Below are 11,076 nucleotides of genomic sequence, written 5' to 3' on the forward strand. Positions count from 1 at the left end.
TCTGACCTTCCCAAGCCTAATAATCACGTAAAGCTCGGATCTTGACACTCATGTGACGTCTAGGAGGTTTCACTTGGTGATTTAGCCCCAAAAATAGCATCCTAAGCTCATTACCTCCACAGCTCAACATAATGCAAGGTAGCATAAGCTCTTTAGACCACTATGGGTCCATATCTGAAGTCTCAATATAAATAGGGGCCATATTCTCACAATTCATTCCAATAATGGACATAAAAACTATACATTTATGGATTCCTTCAACAAAACAGATAAAGGGGCGATATAATACCTCAAAGATGAAGTCTTTTGCTCGAAATCCACAGATGCACAACCTCCTTGGTCTCCTCTAAGCTAGAGTCACCTCCTTCTTGCAAGAATCAACCACAAAGATCAAGAACTGGCTCCTTTCCTCTCACAAACGATCTAGCTCTTTTAGGGTTTCTCTCTGGGGTTTGGTAGCCGCAAATAACAACCTTAAGGGCCTTTATATATGTCTCAAACCCAGGAAAGTAGTGTTTCATTTAACAACGCGGACTCGCCGAGTCCACTCTTGAACTCGCCGAGTCCGGTCATTAATCCGGATGAGAATTCGCGACCCTACTCGGCGAGTCTAAGCACCAACTCACCGAGTCCCTCCACAAACTCCAAAATAAATGAATAAAATAATATACCTGGGAACCTGGATGTTACAATTCTCCCCCACTAGAATCAGACTTCGTCCTCGAAGTCTCACTCTACAAACAACTCTGGATGCTGCTCAGGCATCACTCGCTCCGGCTCCTAAGTCAACTCCGACCCTTTCCGATGCTGCCACTGGACCTACAACAAAGGCACTTCCTTGTTCCTTAGAACCTTGATCTTCCAATCCCTAATCGGCACTGGTCTCTCAACATAGTTTAGGCTCGCATCCACCAGAATATCCTTTAATGGTACCACTGCTGATGTAAAGTCCCGAAAAACAGATCTACCAATGATCAAAGATAATAACAGATGCAAACACGAATTAATAAGCGAATATAGAGCAAAAGACCAAGCTTGCATACGCTTCAATGCTATAAAACGTCTGATACAACTTGGGAGTATACGAAAGCATCAACAACCAATAATGACTGACACAACTCGCTATTTATAGACTTGACTAAGGACCGTAAGGTGTTTACGGCCGTAAGGAGTTTACGGCCGTAAACCCATTCTGACCATAAACTCATGAAAAAACAATCATAATTACATATCTACTGCTATCAACGACTATGCCTAGACCAAACCACTATACAGGGTCTTTCAATCTCCCCCTTGGTTTGGACTAGCTCAGCCCCATTCCTTTCTTTACCAGCATGACATCCATTTGGCCCATAGCGCCATTCCACATCTGCTTGCTCAAGATCTCAGCAACCATCCTAGTATACGCCTTGGCTCCCTGCTCATAGATGTCTTCAACCACTTTGATCTGAAAAGTGCTTAGGTAATGAATATCCCACTTCCTGAACTGCAGTAGGTCTCTTCGATCATACAGTCGTATGCACCCATTCTTGAGCTTAATGACTGCAACACAAGTACTCTCATCATAAACCCAGCACTCCATAGAACCGAGTGATCCATCTGGATAGCCTTGAACAATGGGAAATTGTTTCACTTGAGACGTGGGAGGCCACATAACCACTTGCAGAGGTTTATCAGAAGAGGCTGCAAACACATCTGGATGTTCTAGAATGACTGACTCGGCAGTTGGCATTGTTGGAAAACACTTCTTAACTTGCTCATCCAGAAAGAATTTGAACTGCGAAACCTGAGGATTGTTTAATAGATTGATAATAGGAGCTTGTGATAACTCCGTAAGATCAACCCTTGTCAACGAACTAAAAGCACGGACATCTTTATACAACTCTGAATTACCACTCTTGCGAATAATAATCCAAAGTCGAAGAGGATCGTGAAATCCCCAAGCAGCCACACCTGATCGATCCCCAAAAGTATCTCTAAACCGAACAATTTCAAGATCAGTGACAGTGATCAAAGGTCCTCCTTTAGAAGTGTTCTGAGTAGCATTTCTCTTGAATAACAACTGCCCCTTTTCAGTATCATCTTCTTGATTTTTCCGAATGACCTCTTGAATATGAGAAGCCATAGGAGGAACAACTGCAATTCGTTCAGCAGAACCAGATGATTGACCAGTTGGCATTTCTACTGGATATGCTTGCACATGTAGATTTATTCTTTGTTCTTCTATGCTTGTTTTATACTTCTCACCAAAATCATCCTCCAGTTTCTTTTTCAATTCGAAGTAGCTCGAAGTTAGTAGATTGAAATGTTCTTGAAGATCAGAAATCTGCTTATTTTTCACTTTCTTATCCTTTTTAACTTATGCATGCTGTCCGCCAAGATAATTTCTATCTGACTGAAGCTTAGACACTTGCGTACGAAGCTCAATGTTCTGAGAATGAAGTTCAACTACTTGAATGTCAAGCTCTATGTTCTTCTGACTTAGCACAGAGATCTCCTTTCGTAAACTAGCAAGAGATGGATCATCATCTGGAGTACCCCCTTCGTTCATAGAAATGCTTTTTCCTTGAGGACTGGGCGAACGAAGCTGTTCTTCTGCCATGTGCAAAGCCAGCCTCTCAGAAGCTGCATCCCTATTGAATCTTGGTACAGGAAAACTGGGCGGAGCTGAAGGGCCGCCAACATAAAAAACTGAACTAGGTCCAGTTGCAAACATCTTTGTTGCAGAAAGTCGTGTAATAGCAGTAGTAATTGGTGGTGTAGGAAGACCACTGACCAAACTAGTAATTAGCTCGGATTGTCTTTTATCAAGTCTTCGCCTCTTTGATTGAGGTTGGTCAGCTTGTGGAGGTATTACACTAACAAATGGTTCAGTTGTAGGAGAAATAGACACGGGAGGGGAACATCCCACAACTACCTCCATTGGAATCGAAGTTGACACCATCTGCTCAAAAGTTGGAGTAAGAGTTTCGCTCGACTTCCTCATCTCAGTTGTCGGCAAAACACCATCATCGACATTTTGAAAAATTGTGTCAAGAATCTCATTGGACACAACATTGGCGCTACTGGCTAAGGAAGCCGCAATATCATCATTATCAAATCTCGTAAGATCAAGATCTTCAAATGGTTATACACGTGGTACTATTGATCAAACATTGTCTTTCATTCGACTCATGTTCATGACTAGAAGCACTTTGGTCTCTCGGAGTTGGTGAATCTTCATCATCTTCGGTCACATCTATCACTATGTTTGCTGGAGTCGAACCCTCAGTAGATGTTTTCTCAGAAGAGGTCGGTTCTGACGATTCGTATGACACTGGCGTCTCATCTAATTCTGTAAACTTTCCAAATTTCTCCAATGGATAACGCCCTCGAAAGACAACTTTTCCTCTTCTGTTTTCCTTAATGAGTCCCACAGTGTGTGGACCCAAAGATTTCATATCCAAAGTGTCTCCCAACTTTCTAACCTCAGGAAACTGCATCTCGACAAACACTTGAATGAAGCGGGGATATTGTAGAAAGGTATCCCTCGTAGAAGCTCGGATGTTTATTACAAATTCCTCTAGGATGAACTTTGAGAAATTGAAATGAATTCCTGCAGCTAAAGACACCAACGCACCAGTTGTGCGTTGAGAAATTTCATCAGCCCCACTCCTTCTACCCGATAGGCAACTCACGAACACATGAGCTAGAAATCTCCAATACGGATGGAGCAGTTTTTTCAACGTTGGTGGGTAGGTTCCCTCAGAACTCATCCGTCGTAGTATTCTCTGAACGTCTTCGATACCAATCTCCGTCGGATAGTTAGGTTTATCGTCAATCAACAATGCCTCTCGAACAAAGCTTTCATTGATCACGATGTCTCGTCCTTGCACCTTCACCACAACCGTGAAATTTCCATCATCATCCATCTGCGTCCTTGCCGTCTCCCAAAATTCACGAACAATGTTCTGATATATCACCAGATTGACTGTTAATGCTGATGCAACACAACATTCACGCAACCTATAAACCATTGATAGCATATCGGAATGTATGACAGGTGGATCAGCAAGAACGATTGCCAGATTGTGCATGTCTGCAAACTTGAGATTTGCCATTTTTCTGCACTCAAACACAATTGTAAGAAACCGACACCAACAATAAAACTTATTTTGACCAAGAATATGACAATAAAAATATGATCAAAATAAAATTTATTTATTAATGATGTATGTTTACTGCCCTCCACCTTTCAAAAAAAAAAAAAAACGAAACCTTTTGGCAATTTGGTTCTTGGGCCGTAAACTCTAGTTTACGGCCTAAGGAACACTTCAAAAAAAAACCTTTGGTTCACGGTATAAGAGAAAGCACCACGCAATCGTTACCCAACCTGTTTACGACCAAAATAAGCTTGAATCGAGAATTTGTTCTTGGGCCGTAAACTCTAGTTTACGGCCTAGAAATTACTTCGAAAAAGCGATGCGCAGTTATCATTGAAATCTTTCAAACGATCCAGGGCAGTTACACTCGAATTCACGGGCCGTAAACTGGGAGTTTACGGCCTATGAATGTTTACTCCGAAAAGTGGCTAAAAATCGATCTTTCTCTTTGAAATAACAAACGAAAAGCATACAGTCGTGAATACAAAGATAAATAGCATCATAATAAAATAACTTCGAATCGAAATCATCAATTTTCAGAGTTTACGGCCTATGCTTACGGCCGTAAACTCCTCGACTCGTTTTTTTTTTAATTTTGACACACAATGCGATGGTGAACTGTGAAATAAAATACATATTCGAGATCTACACGATGCTACCTTCATGATGATGTAATCGTTTTTCTGAAAATCGAAGATAAATTTTCCAGCACTTTGAGAGCTTTTGAGAGAGAGTTTGCGGCCGGAAACTGTTGAGTGGGGAGATTCCGGCCGTGAACCCCCTTTTTTACCTTTTTACCTTTCTACCTTTCTTACCTTCCTGCCTGATAGCTACCCAGTCTTTCCAATTTTTTCGCCAGTTAATTAAAAAACTTTTGAGGATTAATTTAATTTAAAAAAAACTTTTAAAAATAAAAAAAACTAACACACCATAATTTTAAATGCTAGAAAAATAAAACAAATTTAAATAAAACAATAAAAATAAAAGTAAAATAAAATTAACATAAAATTTGAAGTTGCAAAAATTAAATAAAAATAAAATTAAAAATAAAAATAAAAATAAAAATAAAAATAAAAATAAAATAAGATAAAAATTAACGTCAAAGAAAATTAAGAAACACTTTAACTACCACTTCTTTTGTGATGCTTGGATCAAAGTTATTGGACGGCCTTATTCTACTTATCTGTACCCTTATCTTCACATCTTCGTCTGACCGATTGCCAGTATTGTGGTCCACTTAAGCACGAAGGATTTGTGACATTTTTGGACTTTTTACCAATGACATGATTCGGGCATATACCTAATTGTAAATTTTTGGTAATTATGATAACTCCTAAATCTTACGTGAAATCACCTTATGACCATTTAATTGACTACAACCAGGGATATTGTTGTCCACCTAAATTGAGCAGCGAGATCTACAGACAATCTGTATGAGTTCAATTTTTAGGTGTACTGGAACGTGTTTCTCGCTTCCTGATATGCCCCAGCCATCAAGAACTTCCAGAGTACTCCTTACACCGGGTGAGCAGAAAACCATTCAGAGAGAGAAGGGATACAGAATTCTATTGCTAACTACTTCATAGGGGTTGAGAAGAAGAAGGTTGCATATGCTGTGTACCAGGTCGGATTAGAAGTCGCGCAAAGGAGACAGCATATGGCTAACAGATGAGAAGTTTTTCACACATATATTTCACGCACATATATATTTGCTACAGAGAAATAAAGTTGCATATGTTGTGTACCAGGTTGGATTGGAAGTCACGCAAAGGAGACAACATATGGCTAACAGACGGAAAGAAAGAAAACGATTTTCAACAGACCTAATTTATCGGAATTTACCAGTCGCCCCATCCAACCGGAATTAAGGACAGAATCCGCACATCGAGGAAAAGTTAAGCCACAGTTCCAAGTACGGGTTCAATTAATGTGACAAGTAGATTCTCATGTTTATCTCCCTGCTCAACCTATCCGAGCGTCGTGATGTCAGATTAAATGGATCTAACTAGGTCAAAATTTGTCGAGTCCTCAAATTCATTAGGTTCAACTTTCCTAGTCAAATCCCTTTTTAAAATCTTTCGCGCCTACCAGCACATCGAGTACAGAGCGTAGACGATTCAACTTAGGTACGTTACCCCAATTCAGGTTGTCCTTTATCACTTATTAATATCATTTCCCATCACAGTACTTACAACCGAGGTTGTTAACAAAAAAAATTTTAAAATGATGAAATGAAATGACAATATTTTTGGATGTTTTTGTAATTTTTGATGTTTTTGGATTTTATTTCTCCCCCTAAATTTGTGCATGGTTGAGAGTTTAAATAAAAATGCACAAATTTAAATAGACCTAACAAAAATTGAAAACAAACCTAATAAAATTTGAAAGTAGACTAATAAGACCAAAAATAAAAAATAAAAAATAAAAACAAACAAAGAAAAAGAAAAAAAACTTAATCCTCAAAACGTATCATTTTCAGAAATCCCACAAGCACATCAAAACGAGCTTTGTTAAAAGGCTTTGTGAACAAGTCAACCACATTGTTATCAGTGTGGACTTGTTCGATTCGAATTAAAGATCATTCATAACAGTCTCTGATAAAGTGAATTTTAATATCGATGTGCTTGGTTTTAGAGTGTTGGACTGGGTTCTTAGCAATTTGAATGGCAGCCTCATTATCACAATAGATAAGGGTTTCTAAGTAATTCAAACCGTAGTCCAACAGCTGATGTTGGATCCAAATAACTTGAGAACAACAAGCTGATGCTGCCACATATTCCGCCTCTGCTGTTGAAGTCGAGACAGTGTGCTGCTTCTTGCATTGCCATGAAACTAGTCTGTCACCTAGGTATTGACATTCTCCTGAAGTTGATTTCATGTCAAGCTCACAACCTCCATAATTGCTGTCAGTAAAAGCATAAAGATTAAATTCAGAATTCTTCGAATACCAAAGACCCAATTTAGGGCTTCCTTTGATATATCGAAAAATTCTTTTAACAACAATAAGATGAGAGAGTTTAGGGTTAGCCTGATAACGTGCGCATTGAGAAACTGCAAACATAATGTCTGGTCGACTTGCAGTAAGATACATCAGGGATCCGATCATCGATCGATAAAGAGTTTGATCTACGGGTTCGCCTTCTGGATCTGGAGTCAGGAGGGGTCGTTCAGCCATCGGTGTTGAAGCAGATTTAGCGTCATGAAGTGCGAACTTCTCAAGAATATCTTCCACATACTTGGCCTGATGAAGAAGGATGCCGGTTCAATTCTGTTTAACTTGAAGCCCCAAAAACATGGTCATTTCTCCCAAAGAGCTCATTTCAGATCTTTTCTTCATTACACTTTCAAACTCCTTGCAAAGTTGTTGGCTGGTTGATCCAAAAATTATGTCGTCGACGTATATTTGAACAAGTATCTGGTCCTTGTCGACATGCTTTATAAACAATGTTTGATCGATAGTACCACGTGTATAACCATGTTCGAGCAAATGCTTAGTTAGAGTTGCATACCATGCTCTAGGAGCTTGATGCAGCCCATACAACGCTTTGTCCAACTTGTAAACATGATTAGGAAACTTCGGGTCGACAAACCCTGGAGGTTGATCAACGTAGATTTCTTCCTTCACCTTGCCATACAAGAAGGCACTCTTGACATCCATTTGAAAAACAGTAAAGTTCATATACGAAGCATACGCTAAGAAGATACGAATAGCCTCCAAGCGAGCTACGGGAGCATAAACCTCAGTGTAGTCAAGACCCTCAACTTGTCGAAACCCGCGAACTACCAGTCTAGCTTTGTTTCGCACAATGACCCCTGAATCGTCCTGCTTGTTACGATAGACCCACCGTGTGTCAAGAGACTTTTTGCCCTTTGGTAACTTAACTATCTTCCAAACACCGAGTTTTTCAAATTGATGCAATTCTTCATGCATTGCATTTACCCAGCTAGGTTCATTTAGAGCCATTTCTACATTCTTGGGCTCAATTTGAGAGATAAAGCAAGAATACAGACATGTATTCACGTCTCCACTTTGACTTCTAGTTTTAACACCACTATCTAGCTGGCCGATAACGTTCTCGATCGGATGATCTCGTTGAATCCTAGAGGGTATTTCTTGGCTGATGTTATTGATAGAGATATGTAGAGTGTGAATGTTAAGACCTCCTTCATTTGCTTGTTGAGTAGAACCAGATGGTTCTGCAACATACTCATCTGCAATAAGGTCAAGAAAGAGTAATTCCATTAGGGTTGAAGAGACAGCGGAAGCATCATTTGGAATGAACTCTTTCTCTAATGATGTGAGAGGTCTTGATTCAGCATCAGAAGAATCAGTGTGGTCTGATTGACGACTGTCATGTTCCAAGAACGGCCTCCCCTGAGAAGTAGCAGAGGACTTTTCGGAAGATGTTGCAGAAGACTCCCCCTCAATTTCAGCAGAAGGCTCCCCCTCAATTACAGCAGAAGGCTCCCCCTCAGATGAAGCAAAAGGCTCCCCCTCAGATGAAGCAGAAGATTCTCCCTTGTGCGAGTCAGAGGACTTCCATTCGGTTGAAGCTTTAGACTTTCCTTTCAATGAATTGGAAGGTTTAGATACAGGTTTGTATACAACTTCTTCGTCTTCATCTTCAGAGATACTCTTCCAATGCGAATCAGTTCTTGATACATCATTTGAATACACGTTTAAGGATTTGAAAAGTGACGTGTAATCAAACAACCAGTCCGGACCCACTCTTGCGTCTGTCTCATTCTCTTCCAACCAACGCACGTCATAGGATTCCTCAATCTGTTTGGTTTTCTTGTTATAGACTCTATAGGCGGTATGTGCAACATACCCAACAAAATAGAAGTCATCAGCTTTGGCATTGAACTTCGGATTGGCATCTAGGTGAAGAAGAGTGCAAGGACAGCCAAATACTCGAAAATGACTGACTGACGGTTTGTGACCATAGTAAATTTCATATGGAGTTTTCATTTGAGCTTTGTTGATGAGTACTCGATTCTGAACATAACAGGCAGTGTTTATTTCCTCTACCCAAAAGAAAACAGGAAGCTTGGAGTCACACAACGTCGTCCTTGCAACATCTTTAAGTGTTCTGTTTCGCCTCTCAGCAACACCATTTTGTTGAGGTGTGTGAGCGGAACTAAATTGACGCAGGATCCCCTTCTCAGAGAAAAAGTGATTGAGAACAGAATTTGATGGGATTAAAACAACTTTTAATCAATGAAGATCGATTAGATCTTGAACAAGTATATGAATATAAAACAACAAGAACGCAATAATAAGAACAAAACATCTGAAACACACGTCTTTATTACCTCCCTTTCGGATCGAAGAGCTTCCAATTGTTGCTGGGAGTTGGAAAGCTGCGTGCTCTTGACCTTAAGGGCGGTAGTCTTGCTCGCCAAGACATCCATCAGAGAATTTTCAGCTGCAAGATCCTCTTGTAGCTTTGCCAGGCGGGCATCGATGGAGGCACGTAGTGCCGAGTTGTCGTCGCTAATATGTTGTTTGAGAGTAGCGAACGAAGAAAGCTCCGTCGAGACAAACTGGGCCAATTGTTGAACAACTGGTTCCAGAGTTGTCTTGGTGGCGTCGGCGCTCTCCTGCAAGGACTTCAGCAGGATGGAAGCGTCATTAAATAGTTTATCGACTTTTTCGGTCGCAGCCTCACAGGCTCGGGTGGAGGCATCGATAGCAACAGTTGCTAAGGCCACGGAATCATGTTGAGTCCTGGAGAAGGCATCAACGATCTTCTGAAGGGCAGCTTCAGACAAAGATGACTGCTGGTTGGAAGAGGAGGCGAGAAGTTGATCAACCTTCTCGTTAAGCTCGCGAAGATGCTTCCGTGTCACTGGAGCATCATCCTCCTCATCACTCTGAACTTGAAACGGCTGTTTTCAATTAATGAACCACGTGGCTAATTTTTTACCACAACTTCATTAGTAACCATCCAGTAATAATCCAGCCTGTAAAAAATAATAATAACGGAATATTTGAAAATCTAGGATTTTCGTGCAAAGAGTGTAAAAGAAAAAGAAATAAAGCAACTCTTTTTAGGATAATCTGTGATGTCCATAATGACACGAAACTGATGATCCCGGGCACGAATCTCTTCCTTGAAGGTCAAGAAAGACCTCAAAGTGTTAGTGTGGAATCCCGTTGAATTACGATCAAACATTTATAAATAAATGTTGAAAGGCTTCTTTTAATTAGGTTAATTAAGGGCGGTTTCGCTTTGATTCATCAATTCAATTCTTGATATAAGAACGAAAGTGAACAAAGTACTTGTGAGACCGGTGTAGTCTGTTGAACAAGTAGGTAGGAGTTGATTTTGTAGTGGCTTGGATTAATAGGAAATCTCAGATAAAAATTTAAAACTGGATCCCTTGGGAAGAAATGTTATGGTGAGTAACAATTTCATTGGAATCACGCAAAAGAAAAATTGAGATTCCTTGAAGGTACATTCGTTAATTCATTGGTGAAAACTTGATCAAATTAATTGGTCACCGTCAATTCGTTGGTGTTGAATTTTGGGTTTCACTCAGCTCGTAGTGGCACGAAACTAAGATCATGAACACAAATGTTATGTAACCATAAACCTCAGTGGTAGTTTCTGAGAGTCTCAAGGGTTACAGTGATGAAACGAATGTAATGGAGAAGTGTAATAGGGATGGTGTAAGAAAACATAGTACCTCTGCTGCGAAAATAAGGACCAAGCAGGAAACTCTTAACTCATGTGAGAAGAGAATGAGGTAGCTCACGATTAGAATAAATGAGTTAGCCTTATTGGGAAGACAAGGTTTGTGTATACAAGGTCATGAAGGCTATTTTTCAAAATCTTATGAGGCTTGGGACACATACAGCAGCATGCTTCTAGGGACACTTAAGTAAGTCATCAAATATATCCCCATAAACGAATGAGCACACAAAAAT

The sequence above is a fragment of the Lactuca serriola genome, chromosome 2 (genome assembly GCF_051521515.1).
Source record: "Lactuca serriola cultivar US96UC23 chromosome 2, Lser_US96UC23_V15, whole genome shotgun sequence".
Lineage (NCBI taxonomy): Eukaryota > Viridiplantae > Streptophyta > Magnoliopsida > Asterales > Asteraceae > Lactuca > Lactuca serriola.